Raw genomic sequence first — 26,775 nt, 5'->3', positions numbered from 1 at the left:
TCCTTCCTCATCATTCAGAAATCTTTGTTGTTTCTGAAGTAATTGCAGTCTACTTTCATGCTGACGTGCTGGCAATGTGTGATTGACATTTTGGATAAAGAAATAAAACCTCCAATGAGAAATATAATGTTGTTTTCTCAGTGTAATAATTGTGCATTTTTCTTGAGAAGATTCCTTAAATCATGTTTGTTCACTTTGTTAAACAATCTTTTCGAAATGCAAAACAACCTTGAAATTCCTTTTCCTCACATTCTTTTAATATTTATTCGAAGTGTTCAACAAAGACAATGAAAACTCTCATCACAGATCGAATAATTCCTCCTTTCAAATTGTTGTTATTCATGAAAAAATTATCATCAAAAAAGCGTTAAATGAAGGGGACACTCAGATTTGAACTGAGGACATTTTGAACTGCACTCAAATGCTCTACCACTGAGCTATATCCCCTCATGATGACAACGATGAACAAGGCTTTGATAAATTAATAAGTTTTCCTTTCTTTTCTTCAATTTGCTTTCCCTTTTTCAGTGGTTTCTTTCTTCCACTTCACTCACAACTCACAAGTTTCCCATGCCCACATGAGATTATAAATGGGGTGGGATGGAGATGGCAAAACGGAAAATGGCGTCTTCTCTTATCAAGCCAACAAACTGGGAGCACCAATTCCAAATTATTGCTCCATCTTATGGAATTTAAATGTTCTCATGGCGGTGACGCATTCCATTTGAAATGGTTTGTTTCATACGTGTGATTTTTTGTTCTAATAGTCAATAACAAAATAATTGTATTCGTTCCAAACCCCGTGACCAGTTACAAATTAATAGTTGGATAATCTTCTTCCTTTTCTGTTCCTCAAAGTTCATTCTCATGATTATTCATTGATGTTAAATCAGTGTCATTGCAAGCTTTGTGTTTTGATATTCAATTTTTTATTTCCACAGCTGTCAGACTCCATATATTTATTCCTGTTCCCTTTCTGGGCGATTGAATTTCAGAACAATTCTCAGTTTATCGAAACAAAAATATGTGTTTAAATGATGCTTTTCTGATTAATAAAAACGAGAAAAGTGAATTTTCCAGATATTTGCAAACACATCCAAAGCTGTCACACTCTGTTTCCATATCCAAAGACAAAAATAAGACCACTGGACCTGCAGCTTCTCTGGTCCCTGGCCTCATGTTATAACCCAAATTTAGTGGCATTCCTGGTGAGTCTGGAGAGGAAGATTTTAAAAAGGAATTTATACAATTCTCCCAAACATTGAAAATGTGTGCAATTTTGACACAATTCCGTCACTTGGTCGGCATGACTTTCGTCATTGAACATTCTCACCCTGGCATTAGGTTGTAACCCAAATGTGGTACAATTCTGAGTGGTGGATCTGGAGAAGAACATTTTTGAAGAAATTTGCTTTGTCAACCATTTTGACCGACTGAAACCACGTGACCGGAACGAGGTTTTCAAGCCCTGTTACCAGTCACGAGAGGGACGTTGCTGCCAAATTTCAGCCGGATGGACCCAACGGTTTGCCCGGAGAAGCCAAAAAAGAAACGGATGGACAGTTCATGATGACAATCCCTGATGTTGAATTAAATTCCATATTATCGAAATATATTACATTGTAAATGGATTTTTGAGGCAGAACTTCTCAAACTGCAAAGAAAATCTTTCAATCAGCTCCCTCGTCTGTCGTGTTTTATCGTTCACTTCGTCCTTCTTGTCATTGAGAAATTAGCATTTCTCTGAATCAATTGCAGTCTATTTTAATGCTGATGTGTTTGCAATAAATGATTGACATTTTAGATGAAGAAATGAAACTTTCCATTTCGAAATATGACGATGTTTTCAAAGCATAATAATTGTCTGTTTGTCATGATAAGAGTCCTTTCATCGTTGATATAATTATGATTTATTTCTCCATCATTTGGAAATGGAAAACAACCTTGGCATTCCTTTTATACATATTCTTTCAATATTTATTTGAGGTGTTCAAAAAAGACAACACATGATGACATCACAAACCGAATAATTACTCCTTTCAAGTTGTTGAATTTCGTGAAAAGATAATCATCAAAAAAGATTAAACTGAAGGGGACACTCAGATTTGAACTGAGGACATTTTAAACTGCACTCAAATGCTCTACCACTGAGCTATATCCCCTCATTGATGAAAATAATGAATAAGCTTTTGATAAATTAATCAGTTTGTCCTTTCTTTTCTTCAGTTTGCTTTTGCTTTCTTCCACTTCACTCACAACTCAAAAGTTTCCCGTTCCCACACAGGATTCCAAATGGGATGGAGGAAGACAGCAAAAAGGAAAATGACGTTTTCTGCCATCATGGCTGTAAGCTGTGAGCACCAATTCCCGATTATTGCCATATCTGATGGAATTTAAATGTTCTCATGGTGGTGACGTGTTCTATTTCAATCTGTTTGTTTCATACTTGTGGCTTTTTACACCAATGGTCGACAATGAATTGAATGCATTGTTGCCAAAGCCAGTGACCAATTACAAATTAATAGTTGGATACTCTTCTCCCTTTTCAGTTCCTGAAAGTTCATTCTCATGATTATTTATTTATGTAAAATCAGTGTCATTGCAAGGTTTGTGGTTTGATATTCAATTTTTTTTTATCTCCACAGCTGTCAACTCCATATTTATGTTCCTGTTTCCTTTTTAGACGAATGAGTATCAGAATAATTCTAACTTTATCGAAACAAAAATAAGTGTTGGATAATGTTTTTGTGATTCACGAAAATGAGAAAAGTGAATATACCAGACATTTGCAAACACCCCTACAGTTGTCAAACTCGATATTTAATGTTCCCTTTATGGGGGATAAGTTTCCAATCAATGGAAGTGAATGGACCAGACATTTGCAAATACACTCACAGCTGTCACACTCTGTTTCCAGAACTGAAGACAAAAATAATACCACTGGACCTGCAGCTTATCTTGGCCCTGTCCTAATGTTATAACCCAAATTTGGTGGCATTCTCATTTGGAGGTCTTGAGAGGAAGTTTTTCTGAGTAATTTGTGTGATTTCTCCCAAAAATTGATGATATCGGCCGTTTTAACACATTTCCCATTGATTGATTTGCATGGCTTTCGAAATTTAACATCCACACCCTGTCCTCATGTTGTAACCCAAATTTGGTGGCATTCTGACCAGTGGATCAGGAGAAGATTTTTTGAAGGAATTTGTGTGACCACCATTTTCACACACTCCCCTTCATTTCATCGGCCTGGCCACCGCAATTTAACATCAGGACCCTTTCCTCATGTTGTTTCCCAAAGTTGGTAATATTCTGACAGGTGGATCTGGAGAAGAAGATTTTTGAAGAAATTTACTGTGTTGGCCATTTTGACCGACTTTATGTCACGTGACGGGAACGAGGTTTGCAATCCCTGTTACCAGACATCAGGAGAGGAATGTTGCTGCGAAATCTCAGCTGGATAGACACAGTGCTTTGGCCGAATAAGTCAAAAACAGAGACAGAGTTACTGATTGAATGTGATGAAAATACTCATGTGGAATTAAATTCCAGATAATCTAAAAATATTCCATTGTAAATGGGTTTATGAGACAGAAATTTCGAAAATTCCAAAAAAACTTTCAATCAGCTCCCTCCTCTGTCGTTTTTTTTAGTTCACTTCTCCTTCCTCATCATTCAGAAATCTTTGTTGTTTCTGAAGTAATTGCAATCTACTTTCATGCTGATGTACTGGCAATAAGTGATTGACATTTTAGATAAAGAAATAAAACCTCCAATTAGAAATATAATGTTGTTTTCTCATTGTAATAATTGTACATTTTTCTTGATAAGAATCATTTTATCATGTTTGTACAATTTGTTAACTAATCATTTCGAAATGCAAAGCAACCTTGAAATTCCTTTTCCTCACATTATTTCAACATTTATTTGAGGTGTTCAACAAAGACAATGAAAACTCTCATGACAGACCGAATAATTCCTCCTTTCAAATTGTTGTTTTTAATGAAAAAAGCTATTATCAAAAAAGTGTGAAATGAAGGGGACACTCAGATTTGAACTGAGGACGTTTTGAACTGCACTCAAATGCTCAACCACTGAGCTATATCCCCTCATGATGACAAACATGAACAAGTCTTTGATAAATTCATAACTTTTCCTTTCTTTTCTTCAATTTGCTTTCCCTTTTTCAGTGGTTTCTTTATTCCACTTCACTCACAACCCACAAGTTGTCCGTGCCCACATGAGATTATAAATGGGGTGGAATGGAGATGGCAAAAAGGAAAATGGCGTCTTCTGTTATCAAGCCAACAAGCTGGGAGCACCAATTCCCAATTATTGCTCCATCTGATGGAATTTAAATGTTCTCCTGGCGGTGACGAGTTCCATTTGAAACTGTTTGTTTCAGACGTGTGATTTTTGTACCAATGGTCCATAATAAAATAATTGTATTCGTGCCAAACCCCGTGACCAATTACAAATTAAGAGTTGGATTCCCTTCTTCCTTTTTCAGTTCCTCAAAGTTCATTCTCATGATTATTTATTGATGTTATATCAGTGTCATTTCAAGCTTTGTAGTTTGACATTCAATATTTTATTTCCACAGCTCCTAAACTCCATATTTATGTTCCTGTTCCCTTTCTGGGCGATTGAATTTCAGAACAATTCTAACTTGATCGAAACAAAAATATTTGTTGGATAATGTGTTTTTCTGATTAACAAAAACGAGAAAAGTGAATTTTCCAGACATTTGACAACACATCCACATCTGTCACACTCTGTTTCCATATCTGAAGATAAAAATATGACCACTGGACCTCCAGCTTATCTGGGCCCTGGCCTCGTGTTATAACCCAAATTTAGTGGCATACTCCCTGGTGGGTCTGGAGAGGAAGCTTTTTAAAAGGAATTTATGCAATTCTCCCAAACATTGAAAATGTGTGCAATTTTGACACAATTCCGTCACTTGGTCGGCATGACTTTCGTCATTGAACATTCTCACCCTGGCATTAGGTTGTAACCCAAATGTGGTACAATTATGAGTGGTGGATCTGGAGAAGAACATTTTTGAAGAAATTTGCTTTGTCAGCCATTTTGACCGACTGAAACCACGTGACCGGAATGAGATTTTTAATCCCTGTTACCAATCGCGAGAGGAACGTTGCTGCCAAATTTCAGCCGGATAGACCCAACAGTTTGCCCGGAGAAGTCAAAAAAGAAACGGTTGGACGGTGCATGATGACAATACCTGATGTTTAATTAAATTCCAGATAATCAAAATATATTACATTGTAAATGGGTTTTTGAGGCAGAACTTCTCAAACTGCAAAGAAAATCTTTCAATCAGCTCCCTCGTCTGTCGTGTTTTCTTGTTCACTTCTTCCTTCTTGTCATTCAGAAATTATCGGTTCTCTGAATTAATTGCAGTCTATTTTAATGCTGATGTGTTTGCAATAAATTATTGACATTTTAGATCAAGAAATGAAATTTTTCATTTCGAAATATGACGATGTTTTCACAGCATAATTATTGTCTGTTGTCATGATAAGAGTCCTTTCATCGTTTATATAATTATGATTTATTTCTCCATCATTTGGAAATGTAAAACAACCTTGGCATTCCTTTTACACATATTCTATCAATATTTATTTGAGATGTTCAATAAAGACAACACAAAATTACATCACAAACCGAATAATTCCTCCTTTCAAGTTGTTGAATGTTGTGAAAAGATAATCATCAAAAAAGATCTTACTGAAGGGGACACTCTGATTTGAACTGAGGATATTTTGAACTGCACTCAAATGCTCCACCACTGAGCTATATCACCTCATAATAACAAACATGAACAAGCCTTTGATAAATTAATCAGTTTCTCCTTTCTTTTCTTCAATTTGCTTTCCCTTTTTCAGTGGTTTATTTCTTCCACTTCACTCACAACCCACAAGTTGTCCGTGCCAACATGAGATTATTAATGGGGTGGGATGGAGAAGGCAAAAAGGAAAATGGCGTCTTCTGTTGTCAAGCCAACAAACTGGGAGCACCAATTCCCAATTATTGCTCCATCTGATGGAATTTAAATGTTCTCATGGCGGTGACGCGTTCCATTTGAAACTGTTTGTTTCATACGTGTGATTTTTTTTACCAATGGTCCATAACAAAATAATTGTATTCGTGCCAAAGCCCGTAACAAATTACAAATTAATAGTTGGATACTCTTCTTCCTTTTCAGTTCCTCAAAGTGCATTCTCAAAATTATTCATTAATGTTAAATCAGTGTCATTGCAAGCATAATGATTTGATATTCAATATTTTATCTCCACAGCTCTCAAACTCCATATTTATGTTCCTGTTCCCTTTCTGGGAAGTCATTGAATTTCAGAACAATTCTAACTTGATCGAAACAAAAATATGTGTTGCATAATGTGTTTTTCTGATTAACAAAAACGAGAAAAGTTAATTTTCCAGACATTTGTAAACACATCCACATCTGTCACACACTGTTTCCATATCTGAAGATAAAAATATGACCACTGGGCCTGCAGCTTATCTGGGCCCTGTCCTAATGTTATAACCCAAATTTAGTGGCATACTCCCTGGTGGGTCTGGAGAGGAAGGTTTTCAAAAGGAATTTATGCAATTCTCCCAAACATTGAAAATGTGTGTCATTTTGACACAATTCCGTCACTTGGTCGGCATGACTTTCGTCATTGAACATTCTCACCCTGGCATTAGTTTTTAACCCAAATGTGGTACAATTCTGAGTGGTGGGTCTGGAGAAGAACATTTTTGAAGAAATTTGCTTTGTCAGCCATTTTGACCGACTGAAACCACGTGACCGGAACAAGGTTTTCAAGCCCTGTTACCAATCACGCGAGGAACGTTGCTGCCAAATTTCAGCCGGATGGACACAACGGTTTGCCCGGAGAAGTAAAAAAAAGAGACGGATGGACGGTTCATGATGACAATCCCTGATGTTGAATTAAATTCCAAATTATCAAAATATATTACATTGCAAATGGGTTTTTGAGGCAGAACTTCTCAAACTGCAAAGAAAATCTTTCAATCAGCTCCCTCGTCTGTCGTGTTTTATCGTTCACTTCTTCCTTCTTGTAATTCAGAAATAAGGGTTTTTCAAAATTAATTGCAGTCTATTTTAATGCTGATCTGTTTGCAATAAATGATTGACATTTTAGATCAAGAAATGAAACTTTTCATTTCGAAATATGACGATGTTTTCACAGAAAAATAATTGTCTGTTTCTCATGATAAGAGTCCTTTAATCGTTCATATAATTATGATCTATTTCTCCCTCATTTAGAAATGGAAAACAACCTTGGCATTCCTTTTGTACAAATTCTTTCAATATTTATTTGAGGTGTTCAATAACGACAAAACAAAATTACATCACAAACCAAATAATTCCTCCTTTCAAGTTATTGAATTTAGTGAAAAGATAATCATCAAAAAAGATCCTACAAAAGGGGACACTCAGATTTGAACTGAGGACATTTCGAACTGCACTCAAATGCTCCACCACTGAGCTATATCCCCTCATGATGTGAATTATGAAAAGCTTTTAATAAAGTAATCAGTTTGTCCTTTCTTTTCTTCAGTTTGCTTTTGCTTTCTTCCACTTCACTCACAACTCACAAGTTGCCCGTTCCCACACAGGATTCCAAATGGGATGGATGAAGACAGCAAAAAGGAAAATGGCGTTTTCTGCCATCATGGCTGTAAGCTGGGAGCACCAATTCCCGATTGTTGCCATATCTGATGGAATTTACATGTTCTCATGGTGGTGACGTGTTCCATTTGAATCTGTTTGTTTCATACTTGTGGCTTTTTTACACTGATGGTCGGCAATGAATTAAATGCATTGTTGCCAAAGCCAGTGACCAATTACAAATGAATAGTTGGACACTCTTCTCCCTTTTCAGTTCCTGAAAGTTCATTCTCATGATTATTTAGTGATGTAAAATCAGTGTCATTTCAAGCTTTGTGGTTTGATATTCAATATTTTATCTCCACAGCTCTCAAACTCCATATTTATGTTCCTGTTCCCTTTCTGGGCGATTGAATTTCAGAACAATTCTAACTTTATCGAAACAAAAATATGTGTTGGACAATTTTTTTTTGATTAACAAAAACGAGAAAAGTGAATTTTCCAGATATTTGTAAACACATCAACAGCTGTCACACTCTGTTTCCATATGTAAAGATAAAAATAAGACCACTGGACCTGCAGTTTATCTCGTCCCTGGCCTCATGAAAGAATCCAAATTTAGTGGCATACCTGGTGGGTCTGCAGTGGAAGGTTTTTAAAAGGAATTCATGCAATTCTCCCAAACATTGAAAATGTGTGCAATTTTGACACAATTCCATCACTTGGTCGGCATGACTTTCGTCATTGAACATTCTCACCCTGGCATTAGGTTGTAACCCAAATGTGGTACAATTCTGAGTGGTGGATCTGGAGAAGAACATTTTTGAAGAAATTTGCTTTGTCAGCCATTTTGACCTTCTTCAAGCCGGGTGACCGAAACGAGGTTTTTAAACCTTGTTACCAATCACGAGAGGAACGTTGCTGCCAAATTTCAGCCGGATGGACCCAACAGTTTGCCCGGAGAAGTCAAAAAAAGAGACGGATGGACGGTGCATGATGACAATACCTGATGTTTAATTAAATTCCAGATCATCAAAATATATTACATTGTAAATGGGTTTTTGAGGCAGAACTTCTCAAAATGCAAAGAAAATCTTTCAATCAACTCCCTCGTCTCTTGTGTTTTATCGTTCACTTCTTCCTTCTTGTCATTCAGAAATTATCGGTTCTCTTAATTAATTTCAATATATTTTAATGCTGATGTGTTTGCAATAAATTATTGACATTTTAGATGAAGAAATGAATCTTTTGATTTCGAAATATGACGATGTTTTCACAGCATAATAATTGTCTGTTTGTCATGAAAAGAGTCCTTTCATCGTTTATATAATTATGATTTATTTCTCCATCATTTGGAAATGTTAAACAACCTTGGCATTCCTTTTATACATATTCTTTCAATATTTATTTGAGATGTTCAATCAAGACAACACAAAATGACATCACAAACCAAATAATTTCTCCTTTCAAGTTGTTGAATTGAGTGAAAAGATAATCATCAAAAAAGATCCTACTGAAGGGGACACTCAGATTCGAACTGAGGACATTTTGAACTGCACTCAAATGCTCTACCACTGAGCTATGTCCCCTCATGATGAAAAAGGTTAACAAGCCGTTGATTAATTAATCAGTTTGTCCTTTCTTTTCTTCAGTTTGCTTTTGCTTTTTCAACGGATGCTTTCTTCCACTTCAATCACAACTCACAAGTTTCCCGTTCCCACACAGGATTCCAAATGGGATGGATGAAGACAGCAAAAAGGAAAATGACGTCTTCTGCCATCATGGCTGTAATCTGGGAGCACCAATTCCCGATTGTTGCCATATCTGATGGAATTTAAATGTTCTCATGGTGGTGACGTGTTCCATTTGAATCTGTTTGTTTCACACTTGTGGCTTTTTTACACCAATAGTCGACAATGAATTAAATGCATTGATACCAAACCCAGTGACCAATTACAAATTAATAGTTGGACACTCTTCTCCCTTTTCAGTTCCTGAAAGTGCATTCTCATGATTATTTATTGATGCAAAATCAGTATCATTGCAAGGTTTGTGGTTTGGTGTTCAAATTTTTTTTATCTCCACAGCTGTCAACTCCATATTTATTATTCCTGTTTCCTTTTTAGATGAATGAGTATCAGAATAATTCGAACTTTATCGAAACAAAAATAAGTGTTGGATAATGTTTTTGTGATTCACGAAAATGAGAAAAGTGAATATACCAGACATTTGCAAATTCCACAACAGCTGTCAAACTCGATATTTAATGTCCCCTTATGGGGGATAAGTTTCAGATCAATGGAAGTGATTGGACCAGACATTTGCAAATACACCCACAGCTGTCACACTCTGTTTCCATAACTGAAGACAAAAATAAGACCACTGGACCTGCAGCTTATCTGGGCCCTGTCCGAATGTTATAAACCAAATTTGGTGGCATTCTCATTTTGAGGTCTTGAGAGGAAGTTTTTTTTTGAGGAATTTGTGCGATTTCTCCCAAAAATTGATGATGTCGGCCATTTCGACACATTTTCCATGAATTGATTTGCATGACTTTGGCAATTTAACATCCATACCCTGTCCTCATGTTGTAACCCAAATTTGGTGGCATTCTGACCAGTGGATCAGGAGAAGATTTTTTGAAGGAATTTGCGTGACCGACATATTCAGACACTCCCATTCATTTGATCGGCCTGGCCTCCACAATTTAACATCAGGACCCTTTCCTCATGTTGTTTCCCAAAGTTGGTAATATTCTGACTGGTGTGTTTGGAGAAGAAGATTTTTGAAGAAATTGATTGTGTTGGCCATTTTGACCGACTTAATGTCACGTGACGGGAACGAGGTTTGCAATCCCTATTACCAGCCACCAGGAGAGGAATGTTGCTGCTAAATTTCAGCCGGATAGACACAGCGCTTTGGCCGAATGAGTCAAAACAGGGACAGAGTGACTGAGTGCACGTGATGAAAATACTCATGTTGAATTAAATTCCAGATAATCGAAAAATATTCCATTGTAAATGGGTTTTCGAGACAGAAGTTTCCAAAATTACAAAAAAAATCTTTCCACCAGCTCCCTCCTCCGTCGTATTTTTTAGTTCCCTTCTCCTTCCTCATCATTCAGAAATCTTTGTTGTTTCTGAAGTAATTGCAGTCTACTTTCATGCTGACGTGCTGACAATGTGTGATTGACATTTTAGATAAAGATATAAAACCTCCAATGAGAAATACAATGTTGTTTTCTCAGTATAATAATTGTGCATTTTTGTTGATAAGATTCCTTTAATCATATTTGTACAATTTGTTCAACAATCCTTTCGAAATGCAAAGCATCCTTGAAATTACTTTTCTGCACATTCTTTTAATATATATTTGAAGTGTTCAAAAAAGACAATGAAAACTCTAATCACAGACCGAATAATTCCTCCTTTAAAATTGTTGTTTTTAGTGAAAAAAATATCATCAAAAAAGTGCTAAATCAAGGGGACACTCAGATTTGAACTGAGGACATTTTGAACTGCACTCAAATGCTCTACCACGGAGCTATATCCCCTCATGATGACAAACATGAACAAGGCTTTGATAAATTAATAAGTTTTCCTTTCTTTTCTTCAGTTTGCTTTCCCTTTTTCAGTGATTTCTTTCTTCCACTTCACTCACAACCTACAAGTTGTCCGTGCCCACTTGAGATTATAAATGGGGTGGGATGGAGATGACAAAAAGGAAAATGGCGTCTTCTGTTGTCAAGCCAACAAGCTGGGAGCACCAATTCCCAATTATTGCCTCATCTGATGGAATTTAAATGTTCTCATGGCGGTGAAGCGTTCTATTTGAAACTGTTTGTTTCATACGTGTGATTTTTTGTACCAATGGTCCAGAATAAAATAATTGTCTTCGTGCCAAAGCCCGTGACCAATTACAAATTTATCGTTGGATACTCTTCTTCCTTTTCAGTTCCTCAAAGTGCATTCTCATGATTATTAATTGATGTTAAATCAGTGTCATTGTAAGTTTTGTGGTTTGATATTCAATATTTTTTTTTGTATCTCCACAACTGTCAAACTCCATATTTATGTTCCTGTTCCTTTTCTGGGTGATTAAATTTCAGAACAATGCTGACTTTATCGAAACAAAAATATGTGTTGAATAATGTTTTTCTGATTAATAAAAACGAGAAAAGTGAATTTTCCAGACATTTGTAAACACATCAACAGCTGTCACACTCTGTTTCCGTATCTCAAGATAAAAATAAGACCACTGGACCGGCAGCTTATCTGGGCCCTGGCCTCATGAAAGAATCCAAATTTAGTGGCATACTCCCTGGTGGGTCTGCAGAGGAAGGTTTTTAAAAGGAATTTATGCAATTCTCACAAACATTGAAAATGTGTGCAATTTTGACACAATTCCGTCACTTGGTCGGCAAGACTTTCGTTATTGAACATTCTCACCCTGGCATGAGGTTGCAACCAAAATTTGGTACAATTCTGAGTGGTGGATCTGGAGAAGAACATTTTTGAAGAAATTTGCTTTGTCAGCCATTTTGACCTTCTTCAAGCCGGGTGACCGGAATGAGATATTTAATCCCTGTTACCGGTCACGAGAGGAACGTTGCTGCCAAATTTCAGCCGGATAGACCCAACGGTTTGCCCGGAGAAGTCAAAAAAAGAGACGGATGGACGGTGCATGATGACAATACCTGATGTTTAATTAAATTCCAGATAATCGAAAAATATTACATTGTAAATGGGATTTTGAGGCAGAACTTCTCAAACTGCAAAGAAAATCTTTCAATCAGCTCCCTCGTCTGTCGTGTTTATCGTTCACTTCTTCCTTCTTGTCATTCAGAAATTATGGTTTCTCTTAATTAATTGCAGTCTATTTTAATGCTGATGTGTTTGCAATGAATGATTGACATTTTAGATCAAGAAATGAAACTTTCGATTTCGAAATATGACGATGTTTTCACAGCAAAATAATTGTATGTTTGTCATGATAAGAGTCCTTTCATCGTTTATATAATTATGATTTATTTCTCCATCATTTGGAAATGGAAAACAACCTTGGTATTCTTTTTATACATATTCTTTCAATATTTATTTGAGATGTTCAATCAAGAAAACACAAAATGACATCACAAACCAAACAATTTCTCCTTTCAAGTTGTTGAATTGAGTGAAAAGATAATCATCAAAAAAGATCCTACTGAAGGGGACACTCAGATTTGAACTGAGGATATTTTGAACTGCACTCAAATGCTCTACCACTGAGCTATATCACCACATGATGAAAAAGGTTAACAAGCCTTCGATAAATTAATCAGTTTGTCCTTTCTTTTCTTCAGTTTGCTTTTGCTTTTTCAACGGATGCTTTCTTCCACTTCAATTACAACTCACAAGTTGCGCGTGCCCACAGGATTCCAAATGGGATGGATGAAGACAGCAAAAAGGAAAATGACGTCTTCTGCCATCATGGCTGTAAGCTGGGAGCACCAATTCCCGATTGTTGCCATATCTGATGGAATTTAAATGTTCTCATGGTGGTGACGTGTTCCATTTGAATCTGTTTGTTTCATACTTGTGGCTTTTTTACACCAATGGTCGACAATAAATTAAATGCATTGATACCAAAGCCAGTGACCAATTACAAATTAATAGTTGGACACTCTTCTCCCTTTTCAGTTCCTGAAAGTTCATTCTCATGATTATTTATTGATGCAAAATCAGTATCATTGCAAGGTTTGTGGTTTGATATTCAATTTTTTTTTTTATCTCCACAGCTGTCAACTCCATATTTATTATTCCTGTTTCCTTTTTGGGTTAATGAGTATCAGAATCATTCTAACTTTATCGAAACAAAAATAAGTGTTGGATAATGTTGGATATTTAATGTTCCCTTTATGGGGGATAAGTTTCAGATCAATGGAAGTGATTGGACCAGACATTTGCAAATACACTCACAGCTGTCACACTCTGTTTCCATGACTGAAGACAAAAATAAGACCACTGGACCTGCAGCTTATCTGGGCCCTGTCCTAATGTTATAACCCAAATTTGGTGGCATTCTCATTTGGAGGTCTTGAGAGGAAGTTTTTTTTGGAGGTATTTGTGCGATTTCTCCCAAAAATTGATGATGTCGGCCATTTTGACACATTTTCCATTAATTGATTTGCATGACTTTGGCAATTTAACATCCATACCCGGTCCTCATGTTATAACCCAAATTTGGTGGCATTCTGACCAGTGGATCAGGAGAAGATTTTTTGAAGGAATTTGCATGACCGAGATATTCAGACACTCCCATTGATTTGATCGGACTGGCCTCCGCAATTTAACATCAAGACCCTTTCCTCGTGTTGTTTCCCACAGTTGGTAATATTCTGACTGGTGTGTCATGGAGAAGAAGATTTTTGAAGAAATTGATTGTGGTGGCCATTTTGACCGACTTATTGTCACGTGACGGGAACGAGGTTTGCAATCCCTGTTACCAGACATCAGGAGACGAATGCTGCTGCTAAATTTCAGCTGAATAGACACAGCGCTTTGGCCGAATAAGTCAAAAACAGACAGATTGACTGACTGAATGTGAAGAAAATACTCATGTGGAATTAAATTCCAGATAATCGAAAAATATTCCAATGTAAATGGGTTTTTGACACAGAAGTTTCCAAAATTCCAAAAAATCTTTCAATCAGCTCCCTCCTTTGTCGTTTTTTTTAGTTCTCTTCTCCTTCCTCATCATTCAGAAATCTTTGTTTTTCTGAAGAAATTGCAGTCTACTTTCATGCTGATGTGCTGGCAATGTGTGATTGACATTTTAGAAAAAGAAATAAAACCTCCAATGAGAAATATACTGTTGTTTTCTCATTATAATAATTGTACATTTTTCTTGATAAGAATCATTATATCATGTTTGTACAATTTGTGAAACAATCATTTCGAAATAACAAAGCAACCTTGAAATTCCTTTTCCTCACATTCTTTTAATATTTATTTGAGGTGTTCAACAAAGACATTGAAAACTCTCATCACAGACCGAATAATTCCTCCTTTCAAATTGTTGTTTTTAATGAAAAAAATTATCATCAAAAAAGTGTTAAATGAAGGGGACACTCAGATTTGAACTGAGGACATTTTGAACTGCACTCAAATTCTCTACCACTGAGCTATATCCCCACATGATGAAAGAGGTTAACAAGCCGTTGATTAATTAATCAGTTTGTCCTTTCTTTTCTTCAGTTTGCTTTTGCTTTTTCAACGGATGCTTTCTTCCACTTCAATCACAACTCACAAGTTGCCCGTTCCCAGACAGAATTCCAAATGGGATGGATGAAGACAGCAAAAAGGAAAATGACGTCTTCTGCCATCATGGCTGTAATCTGGGAGCACCAATTCCCGATTGTTGCCATATCTGATGGAATTTAAATGTTCTCATGGTGGTGACGTGTTCCATTTGAATCTGTTTGTTTCATACTTGTGGCTTTTTTACACCAATGGTCGACAATAAATTAAATGCATTGATGCCAAAGCCAGTGACCAATTACAAATTAATAGTTGGACACTCTTCTCCCTTTTCAGTTCCTGAAAGTTCATTCTCATGATTATTTATTGATGCAAAATCAGTATCATTGCAAGGTTTGTGGTTTGGTATTCAATTTTTTTTTATCTCCACCACTGTCAACTCCATATTTATTATTCCTGTTTCCTTTTTGGATGAATGAGTATCAGAATAATTCTAACTTTATCGAAACAAAAATAAGTCTTGGATAATGTTTTTGTAATTCACGAAAATGAGAAAAGTGAATATACCAGACATGTGCAAACAGCCCTACAGCTGTCAAACTCGATATTTCATGTTCCCTTCATGGGGGATAAGTTTCAGATCAATGGAAGTGAATGGACCAGACATTTGCAAATACACTCACAGCTGTCACACTCTGTTTCCATAACTGAAGACAAAAATAAGATCACTGGACCTGCAGCTTATCTGGGCCCTGTCCTAATGTTATAACCCAAATTTGGTGGCATTCTCATTTGGAGGTCTTGAGAGGAAGTTTTTTTTTTGAGGAATTTGGGCGATTTCTCCCAAAAATTGATGATGTCGGCCATTTTGACACATTTTCCATTAATTGATTTGCATGACTTTGGCAATTTAACATCCATACCCTGTCCTCATGTTGTAACCCAAATTTGGTAGCATTCTGACCAATGGATCAGGAGAAGAATTTTTGAAGGAATTTGTGTGACCTACATTTTCACACACTCCCAGGCATTTGATCGGCCTGGCCTCCACGATTTAACATCAGGACCCTTTCCTCATATTTTATCCCAAATTTGGTAATATTCTGACAGGTGTGTCTGGAGAAGAAGATTTTAGAAGGAATTTGTGTGACCACCATTTTCACACACTCCCATTCATTTGATCGGCCTGGCCATCGCAATTTAACAAGAGGACCCTTTCCTCATATTTTATCGCAAAGTTGGTAATATTCTGACAGGTGGATCTGGAGAAGAAGATTTTTGAAGAAATTTACTGTGTCGGCCATTTTGACCGACTTAATGTCACGTGACGGGAGCGAGGTTTGCAATCCCTGTTACCAGACATCAGGAGAGGAATGTTGCTCCTAAATTTCAGCCAGATAGACACAGCGGTTTTGGTCGAATAAGTCAAAAACAGAGACAGAGTGACTGACTGAATGTGATGAAAATACTCATGTGGAATTAAATTCCAGATAATCGAAAAATATTCCATTGTAAATGGATTTTTGAGAGAGAAGTTTCTCAAATTCCAAAAAAATCTTTCAATCAGCTCCCTCCTCTGTCGTTTTTTTTAGTTCTCTTCTCCTTCCTCATCATTCAGAAAGCTTTGTTGTTTCTGAATTAATTGCAGTCTACTTTCATGCTGACGTGCTGGCAATGTGTGATTGACATTTTGGATAAAGAAATAAAACCTCCAGTGAGAAATATAATGTTGTTTACTCAGTATAATAATTGTACATTTTTCTTGATAAGATTCCTTTAATCATGTTTGCACAATTTGTTGAATAATCATTTCGAAATGCAAAGCAACCTTGAAATTCCTTTTCCTCACATTCTTTTAATATTTATTTGCGGTGTTCAGCAAAGACAATGAAAACTCTCATCACAGACCGAATAATTCCTCCTTTCAAATTGTTGTTATTCATGAAAAAATTATCATCAAAAAGCGTTAAATGAAGGGGACACTCAGATTTGAACTGAGGACATTTTGAACTGCACTCAAATGCTCTACCACTGAGCTATATCCCCTCATGATGACAAAGATGAACAAGGCTTTGATAAATTAATCAGTTTTCCTTTCTTTTCTTCAGTTTGCTTTCCCTTTTTCAGTGGTTTCTTTCTTCCACTTCACTCACAACCCACAAGTTTTCTGTGCCCACATGAGATTATAAATGGGGTGGGATGGAGAAGGCAAAAAGGAAAATGGCGTCTTCTCTTATCAAGCCAACAAACTGGGAGCACCAATTCCCAATTATTGCTCCATCTGATGGAATTTCAATGTTCTCATTGTGGTGACGTGTTCCATTTGAATCTGTTTGTTTCATACTTGTGGCTTTTTCCACTGATGATCGACAATGAATAAAATGCTTTGATACCAAAGCCAGTGACCAATTACAAATGAATAGTTGGACACTCTTCTCCCTTTTCAGTTCCTGAAAGTGCATTCTCATGATTATTTGTTGATGCAAAATCAGTATCATTGCAAGGTTTGTGGTTTGGTATTCAATTTTTTTTTATCTCCACAGCTGTCAACTCCATATTTATTATTCCTGTTTCCTTTTTGGATGAATGAGTATCAGAATAATTTTAACTTTATCGAAACAAAAATAAGTGTTGGATAATGTTTTTGTGATTCACGAAAATGAGAAAAGTGAATAAACCAGACATTTGCAAACAGCCCGACAGCTGTCAAACTCGATATTTAATGTTCCCTTTATGGGGGAGAAGTTTCAGATCAATGGAAGTGATTGGACCAGACATTTGCAAATACACTCACAGCTGTCACACTCTGTTTCCAAAACTGAAGACAAAAATAAGACCACTGGACCTGCAGCTTATCTGGGCCCTGTCCTAATGTTGTAACCCAAATTTGGTGGCATTCTCATTTGGAGGTCTTGAGAGGAAGTTTTTTTTGGAGGAATTTGTGCGATTTCTCCCAAAAATTGATGATGTCGGCCATTTTGACACATTTTCCATTAATTGATTTGCATGATTTTGGCAATTTAACATCCATACCCTGTCCTCATGTTGTAACCCAAATTTGGTGGCATTCTGACCAGTGGATCAGGAGAAGATTTTTTGAAGGAATTTGCATGACCGAGATATTCAGACACTCCCATTCATTTGATCGGACTGGCCTCCGCAATTTAACATCAAGACCCTTTCCTCGTGTTGTTTCCCAAAATTGGTAATATTCTGACTGGTGTGTCATGGAGAAGAAGATTTTTGAAGAAATTGATTGTGTTGGCCATTTTGACCGACTTAATGTCACGTGACGGGAACGAGGTTTGCAATCCCTGTTACCAGACATCAGGAGACGAATGTTGCTGCTAAATTTCAGCCGAATAGACACAGCGCTTTGGCGGAATAAGTCAAAAACAGACAGATTGACTGACTGAATGTGATGAAAATACTCATGTGGAATTAAATTCCAGATAATCGAAAAATATTCCATTGTAAATGGGTTTTTGAGACAGAAATTTCTAAAATTCCAAAAAAATCTTTCAATCAGCTCCCTCCTCTGTCGTTTTTTTTAGTTCTCTTCTCCTTCCTCATCATTCAGAAATCTTTGTTTTTCTGAAGAATTTGCAGTCTACTTTCATGCTGATGTGCTGGCAATGTGTGATTGACATTTTAAAGAAAGAAATAAAACCTCCAGTTAGAAATATAATGTTGTTTTCTCATTATAATAATTGTACATTTTTCTTGATAAGAATCATTATATCATGTTTGTACAATTTGTGAAACAATCATTTCGAAATAACAAAGCAACCTTGAAATTCCTTTTCCTCACATTCTTTTAATATTTATTTGAGATGTTCAACAAAGACATTGAAAACTCTCATCACAGACCGAATAATTCCTCCTTTCAAATTGTTGTTTTTAATGAAAAAAAATTATCATCAAAAAAGTGTTTAAAGAAGGGGACACTCAGATTTGAACAGAGGACATTTTGAACTACACTCAAATGCTCTACCACTGAGCTATATCCCCTCATGATGACAAAGATGAACAAGTCTTTGATAAATTAATCAGTTTTCCTTTCTTTTCTTCAGTTTGCTTTCCCTTTTTCAGTGGTTTCTTTCTTCCACTTCACTCACAACCCACAAGTTGTCTGTGCCCACATGAGATTATAAACGGGGTGGGATGGAGATGGCAAAAAGGAAAATGGCGTCTTCTCTTATCAAGCCAACAAACTGGGAGCACCAATTCCCAATTATTGTCACATCTGATGGAATTTAAATGTTCTCATGGCGGTGACGCGTTCCATTTGAAACTGTTTGTTTCATACGTGTGATTTTTGGACCAATGGTCCATCATAAAATAATTACATTCGTGCGAAACCCCGTGACCAATTACAAATTAATAGTTGGATCCTCTTCTTCCTTTTCTGTTCCTCAAAGTGCATTCTCATGATTATTCATTGATGTTAAATCAGTGTCATTTCAAGCTTTGTGGTTTGATATTCAATATTTTATCTCCACAGCTCTCAAACTCCATATTTATGTTCCTGTTCCCTTTCTGGGCGATTGAATTTCAGAACAATTCTAACTTTATCGAAACAAAAATATGAGTTGGACAATTTTTTTCTGATTAACAAAAACGAGAAAAGTTAATTTTCCAGACATTTGTAAACACATCCACAGCTGTCACACTCTGTTTCCATATGTAAAGATAAAAATAAGACCACTGGACCTGCAGCTTATCTGGGCCCTGGCCTCATGTAAGAATCCAAATTTAGTGGCATACCTGGTGGGTCTGGAGAGGAAGGTTTCTAAAAGAAATTTATGCAATTCTCCCAAACATTGAAAATGTGTGCAATTTTGACACAATTCCGTCACTTGGTCGACATGACTTTCGTCATTGAACATTCTCACCCTGGCATTAGGTTGTAACGCAAATGTGGTACAATTCTTAGTGGTGGATCTGGAGAAGAACATTTTTAAAGAAATTTGCTTTTTCAGCCATTTTGACCTTCTTCAAGCCGGGTGACCGGAACGAGGTTTTTAATCCTTGCTTCCAGACACGAGAGGAACGTTGCTGCCAAATTTCAGCCGGATGGACCAAACTATTTGCCCGAAGAAGTCAAAAAAAGAGACGGATGGACGGTGCATGATGACAACACCTGATGTTTAATTAAATTCCAGATAATCAAGAAATATTACATTGTAAATGGGTTTTTGAGGCAGAACTTCTCAAACTGCAAAGAAAATCTTTCAATCAACTCCCTCGTCTCTTGTGTTTTATCGTTCACTTCTTCCTTCTTGTCATTCAGAAATTATCGGTTCTCATAATTAATTGCAGTCTATTTTAATGCTGATGTGTTTGCAATAAATTATTGACATTTTAGATCAAGAAATGAAACTTTCGATTTCGAAATATGACGATGTTTTCACAGCAAAATAATTGTCTGTTTGTCATGATAAGAGTCCTTTCATCGTTTATATAATTATGATTTATTTCTCCATCATTTGGAAATGGAAAACAACCTTGGCATTCCTTTTATACATATTCTTTCAATATTTATTTGAGATGTTCAATCAAGAAAACACAAAATGACATCACAAACCAAACAATTTCTCCTTTCAAGTTGTTGAATTGAGTGAAAAGATCATCATCAAAAAAGATCCTACTGAAGGGGACACTCAGATTTGAACTGAGGACATTTTGAACTGCACTCAAATGCTCTACCACTGAGCTATGTCCCCTCATGATGAAAAAGGTTAACAAGCCGTTGATTAATTAATCAGTTTGTCCTTTCTTTTCTTCAGTTTGCTTTTGCTTTTTCAACGGAAGCTTTCTTCCACTTCAATCACAACTCACAAGTTTCCCGTTCCCACACAGAATTCCAAATGGGATGGATGAAGACAGCAAAAAGGAAAATGACGTCTTCTGCCATCATGGCTGTAATCTGGGAGCACCAATTCCCGATTGTTGCCATATCTGATGGAATTTCAATGTTCTCATGGTGGTGACGTGTTCCATTTGAATCTGTTTGTTTCATACTTGTGGCTTTTTTACACCAATAGTCGACAATAAATTAAATGCATTGATACCAAAGCCAGTGACCAATTACAAATTAATAGTTGGACACTCTTCTCCCTTTTCAGTTCCTGAAAGTTCATTCTCATGATTATTTATTGATGCAAAATCAGTATCATTGCAAGGTTTGTGGTTTGGTATTCAATTTTTTTTTATCTCCACAGCTGTCAACTCCATATTTATTATTCCTGTTTCCTTTTTGGATGAATGAGTATCAGAATAATTCTAACTTTATCGAAACAAAAATAAGTGTTGGATAATGTTTTTGTGATTCACGAAAATGAGAAAAGTGAATATACCAGACATTTGCAAATTCCACAACAGCTGTCAAACTCGATATTTAATGTTCCCTTCATGGGGGATAAGTTTCAGATCAATGGAAGTGATTGGACCAGACATTTGCAAATACACCCACAGCTGTCACACTCTGTTTCCATAACTGAAGACAAAAATAAGACCACTGGACCTGCAGCTTATCTAGGCCCTGTTCTCATGTTATAACCCAAATTTTGTGGCATTATCATTCGGAGGTCTTGAGAGGAAGTTTTTTTTTGAGGAATTTGTGTGATTTCTCCCAAAAATTGATGATGTCGGCCATTTTGACACATTTTCCATTAATTGATTTGCATGACTTTGGCAATTTAACATCCATACCCCAGCCTCATGTTGTAACCCAAATTTGGTGGCATTCTGACCATTGGATCAGGAGAAGATTTTTTGAAGGAATTTGCATGACCGACATATTCAGACACTCCCATTCATTTGATCGGCCTGGCCTCCACAATTTAACATCAGGACCCTTTCCTCGTGTTGTTTCCCAAAGTTGGTAATATTCTGACTGGTGTGTCTGGAGAAGAAGATTTTTGAAGAAATTGATTGTGTTGGCCATTTTGACCGAATTAATGTCACGTGACGGGAACGAGGTTTGCAATCCGTGTTACCAGACATCAGGAGACGAAGGTTGCTGCTAAATTTCAGCCGAATAGACACAGCGGTTTTGGTCGAATAAGTCAAAAACAGAGACAGAGTGACTGACTGATTGTGATGAAAATACTCATGTGGAATTAAATTCCAGATAATCGAAAAATATTCCATTGTAAGTTGGTTTTTGAGACGGAAATTTCTAAAATTCCAAAAAATCTTTCAATCAGCTCCCTCCTCTGTCGTTTTTTTTAGTTCTCTTCTCCTTCCTCATCATTCAGGAATCTTTGTTGTTTCTGAAGTAATTGCAGTCTACTTTCATGCTGACATGCTGGCAATATGTGATTGACATTTTAGAGAAAGAAATAAAACCTCCAATGAGAAATATAATGTTGTTTTCTCATTATAATAATTGTACATTTTTCTTGATAAGAATCATTTTATCATGTTTGTACAATTTGTTAAACAATCATTTCGAAATGCAAAGCAACCTTGAAATTCCTTTTCCTCACATTCTTTCAATATTTATTTGAGGTGTTCAACCAAGACAATGAAAACTCTCATCACAGACCGAATAATTCCTCCTTTCAAGTTGTTGTTTTTTATGAAAAAAATTATCATCAAAAAAGTGTTAAATGAAGGGGACACTCAGATTTGAACTGAGGACATTTTGAACTGCACTCAAATGCTCTACCACTGAGCTATATCCCCTCATGATGACAAAGATGAACAAGTCTTTGATAAATTAATCAGTTTTCCTTTCTTTTCTTCAATTTGCTTTCCCTTTTTCAGTGGTTTCTTTCTTCCCCTTCACTCACAACCCACAAGTTGTCCGTGACCACATGAGATTATAAATGGGGTGGGATGGAGAAGGCAAAAAGGAAAATGGCGTCTTCTCTTATCAAGCCAACAAACTGGGAGCACCAATTCCCAATTATTGCTCCATCTGATGGAATTTAAATGTTCTCATGGCGGTGACGCGTTCCATTTGAAACTGTTTGTTTCATACGTATGATTTTTGGACCAATGGTCCATAATAAAATAATTGCATTCGTGCGAAACCCCGTGACCAATTACAAATTAATAGTTGGATACTCTTCTTCCTTTTCTGTTCCTCAAAGTGCATTCTCATGATATTCATTGATGTTAAATCAGTGTCATTTCTAGCTTTGTGTTTTGATATCACTGAACAACAAATTTTTTTTACTGCGGATGTGTAAAGTGATTTAGACTAATTTGGGTACGCTGATTTCAAAAATCATAACCGTTTTGCTGTATCACGTCAGGATTTTCAGTTACAGAAATATTCCCATTGCCTAGAAGTCAGGATTTCAATGAAATTTACAAAAATTCATTTATTCATTTATTTCATCATGAATGCTTCAAAATTATAGAAATTACAGAAAAACTCCACTAGAATGTAATTAAAATGCTTTAGGCATTTGGCTTTGCGTTTGTCCTGCTCTGTGTCAGTTTCACGATGCAGGAACCAGCAGAAATCGCCCATCATGTTCGGGTTGTGCCGCCCTTCGTAACGCGTCTCCATGAGTGAAATCTCTTGGTGGAATCGCTCGCCGTGCTCGTCCGAGACTGCTCCCAAGTTGTCAGGGAAGAAGTTCAGGTGCTGGTGTTGGAAATGGATTTTCAGGGACATCCTGGAGCCAAGTTTCCTGAAGGACTCCAGCAACTGCTGCACTATTTCTTCATAGTTGTCCGCGCGCTCGTTCCCCAAGAAGTTGTCCGTCACAGCTTTGAAGCTCCTCCACGCTGCCAGCTCTTTGGGGTTTAGAGTTGTCGGAAAAGTTTCGTCCTTCATAATCTGTCGGATTTGCGGTCCAACAAAGACACCAGCCTTGATCTTGGCCTCCGACAAGGTGTTGCCAAACTTTTCCTTGAGGTATAAAAACCCACGCCCATTCAGATCCATTGCCCGTACAAAACTTTTCATCAAGCCGAGCTTTATGTGGAGTGGTGGAAGGAAAACCTTGGCTGGGTCGACAAGGGCGACATGCTTCACGTTGTGTCGACCAGGTACATGCTCTTTTCGCTCTTCCCAATCTTTCTTCATCCAGTGATTCTTGTCGTCTCTGCTATCCCAGAGACAAAGGATACACATGTATTTCGTGTAGCCTGACTGCAGCCCTAACAACAGCGCCACCACTTTCAAGTCTCCGCAGATGTGCCAGTTGAAGTCATTGTACTTGATGGAATCAAGCAGCTGCCACATAGTCTCATAGGTCTCTGTCATGCCGAACGCGTGAGCCAGTGGGACTGATGGTTTCTCGTTGCCATTGTGGAGCAAAACAGCCTTCAAGCTGTTCTTCCCCGAGTCGATGAAGAGGCGCCAGTCAGCAGGATCGTGATCACACCCAAGTTCTTTCAACAGACCGTTGATGTCACTGCAGAATGTCATCGTGTCTTCCATCTCAAAGAACTCAGCCATGTCTCTGTGACGTGCTCTGAACAAGGATATCTTGGTGTTAGGTTCAAGTAGATTCCACTGCTGCAGCCTTGATCCAAGCAGCTCTGCCTTCGCCTTTGACAGCGAGAGATCTCTTACAAGATCATTTAAGTCTCCCTGGTTCAGAAGGTGTGATTCTTGAGTGTCGGGTTCAAAAGGTTCATCATCACCATCCTCTTCACCACTGCTTACAGCTATGTTCTGATCAGCTGGAGGTGTTGGAACGGGGTTCTCGTCATCATGAGGCACAGGTTTACGAGCAGAGACGCAGTCAGCGTACTTGATGTGACCTTTATTCTTCTTGTTGAAGCCGGCGATGCTTGTGCAGCAGAAATAACAATCATCATGATGATTCTGCGGCTCACGCCATATCATGGGCACCGCAAATGGTATGCTCGCGCGCTTGCCCACCAACCACTGAGTCAAGGTTGTGTGACAGCTTGTGCAGCAGATGTGTGGTGCCCAGCTCTGTTCTTGGTCCCCCACCTTACACCCGAAGTAGTGAAAGTAGGCGGCCTTCATTTTCACTGCTGTAGATATACTTCGCTGTTGATCTTTTTTGGTATACCGACCACAGACATAACAGAAGTTGTCAGGATGATTGGTACAGGAACGCCTACTCATCTTTATCTGAAAGAAAGAAATATAACACAAGTTAACAACAATTGTACGAAAAAGACATGTTAAAGACATATGTAAATTTCATTGAAATCCTGACTTCTAGGCAATGGGAATATTTCTGTTCCTGAAAATCCTGACGTGATACAGCAAAACGGTTATGATTTTTGAAATCAGCGTACCCAAATTAGTCTTAATCACTTTACACATCTCCAGTAAAAAAATTTTTTTGAAATTTGTTGTTCAGTGTATTCAATATTTTATCTCCACAGCTCTCAAACTCCATATTTATGTTCTTGTTCCCTTTCTGGGTGATTGAATTTCAGAACAATTCTAACTTTATCGAAACAAAAATATGTGTTGGACAATTTTTTTCTGATTAACAAAAACGAGAAAAGTGAATTTTCCAGACATTTGTAAACACATCAACAGCTGTCACACTCTGTTTCCATATGTAAAGATAAAAATAAGACCACTGGACCTAAAGCTTATCTGGGCCCTGGCCTCATGTAAGAATCCAAATTTAGTGTCATACCTGGTGGGTCTGGGGAGGAAGGTTTTTAAAAGGAATTTATGCAATTCTCCCAAACATTGAAAATATGTGCAATTTTGACACAATTCCGTCACTTGGTCGGCATGACTTTCGTCATTGAACATTCTCACCCTGGCATTAGGTTGTAACCCAAATGTGGTACAATTCTGAGTGGTGGATCTGGAGAAGAACATTTTAGAAGAAATTTGCTTTGTCAGCCATTTTGACCTTCTTCAAGCCGGGTGACCGAAACGAGGTTTTTAAACCTTGTTACCAATCACGAGAGGAACGTTGCTGCCAAATTTCAGTTGGATGGACCCAACGGTTTGCCCGAAGAAGTCAAAAAAAGAGACGGATGGACGGTTCATGATGACAATACCTGATGTTTAATTAAATTCCAGATTATCGAAATATATTACATTGTAAATGGGTTTTTGAGGCAGAACTTCTCAAACTGCAAAGAAAATCTTTCAATCAACTCCCTCGTCTCTTGTGTTTTATCGTTCACTTCTTCCTTCTTGTCATTCAGAAATTATCGGTTCTCTTAATTAATTTCAATCTATTTTAATGCTGATGTGTTTGCAATAAATTATTGACATTTTAGATGAAGAAATGAAACTTTCGATTTCGAAATATGACGATGTTTTCACAGCATCATAATTGTCTGTTTGTCATGATAAGAGTCCTTTCATCGTTTATATAATTATGATTTATTTCTCCATCATTTGGAAATGGAAAACAACCTTGGCATTCCTTTCATACATATTCTTTCAATATTTATTTGAGATGTTCAATCAAGAAAACACAAAATGACATCACAAACCAAACAATTTCTCCTTTCAAGTTGTTGAATTGAGTGAAAAGATAATCATCAAAAAAGATCCTACTGAAGGGGACACTCAGATTTGAACTGAGGACATTTTGAACTGCACTCATATGCTCTAACACTGAGCTATATCCCTCATGATGAAAAAGGTTAACAAGCCGTTGATTAATTAATCAGTTTGTCCTTTCTTTTCTTCAGTTTGCTTTTGCTTTTTCAACGGATGCTTTCTTCCACTTCAATCACAACTCACAAGTTTCCCGTTCCCACACAAGATTCCACATGGGATGGATGAAGACAGCAAAAAGGAAAATGACGTCTTCTGCCATCATGGCTGTAATCTGGGAGCACCAATTCCCGATTGTTGCCATATCTGATGGAATTTAAATGTTCTCATGGTGGTGACGTGTTCCATTTGAATCTGTTTGTTTCATACTTGTGGCTTTTTTACACCAATAG

At 37.1% G+C, this 26,775-nt stretch overlaps 7 non-coding genes across 7 annotated transcripts; all 7 read right to left on the bottom strand.

Annotated features, from left to right (window-relative positions):
- Nucleotides 1-375: 375 nt before the first annotated feature.
- On the bottom strand, nt 376-447 carry TRNAC-GCA (transfer RNA cysteine (anticodon GCA)). Its single transcript has one exon. It is a non-coding gene; the product is annotated as a tRNA-Cys (tRNA).
- A 3,590-nt stretch (nt 448-4,037) lies between these two features.
- TRNAC-GCA (transfer RNA cysteine (anticodon GCA)) lies at nt 4,038-4,109 on the bottom strand. The gene has a single exon. It is a non-coding gene; the product is annotated as a tRNA-Cys (tRNA).
- A 5,071-nt stretch (nt 4,110-9,180) lies between these two features.
- TRNAC-GCA (transfer RNA cysteine (anticodon GCA)) lies at nt 9,181-9,252 on the bottom strand. The gene has a single exon. It is a non-coding gene; the product is annotated as a tRNA-Cys (tRNA).
- A 7,623-nt stretch (nt 9,253-16,875) lies between these two features.
- TRNAC-GCA (transfer RNA cysteine (anticodon GCA)) lies at nt 16,876-16,947 on the bottom strand. The gene has a single exon. It is a non-coding gene; the product is annotated as a tRNA-Cys (tRNA).
- A 1,893-nt stretch (nt 16,948-18,840) lies between these two features.
- On the bottom strand, nt 18,841-18,912 carry TRNAY-GUA (transfer RNA tyrosine (anticodon GUA)). The gene has a single exon. It is a non-coding gene; the product is annotated as a tRNA-Tyr (tRNA).
- A 1,643-nt stretch (nt 18,913-20,555) lies between these two features.
- On the bottom strand, nt 20,556-20,627 carry TRNAC-GCA (transfer RNA cysteine (anticodon GCA)). The gene has a single exon. It is a non-coding gene; the product is annotated as a tRNA-Cys (tRNA).
- A 1,894-nt stretch (nt 20,628-22,521) lies between these two features.
- On the bottom strand, nt 22,522-22,593 carry TRNAC-GCA (transfer RNA cysteine (anticodon GCA)). Its single transcript has one exon. It is a non-coding gene; the product is annotated as a tRNA-Cys (tRNA).
- Between the last annotated feature and the right edge of the window lie 4,182 nt (nt 22,594-26,775).

The sequence above is a fragment of the Eptatretus burgeri genome, chromosome 6 (assembly GCF_056783735.1).
Source record: "Eptatretus burgeri isolate ZD-2024b chromosome 6, Ebu_testis_v1, whole genome shotgun sequence".
NCBI lineage: Eukaryota > Metazoa > Chordata > Myxini > Myxiniformes > Myxinidae > Eptatretus > Eptatretus burgeri.
Note: the sequence above shows the minus strand (reverse complement) of the source record. Positions and strands in the feature narration are given on the sequence as shown.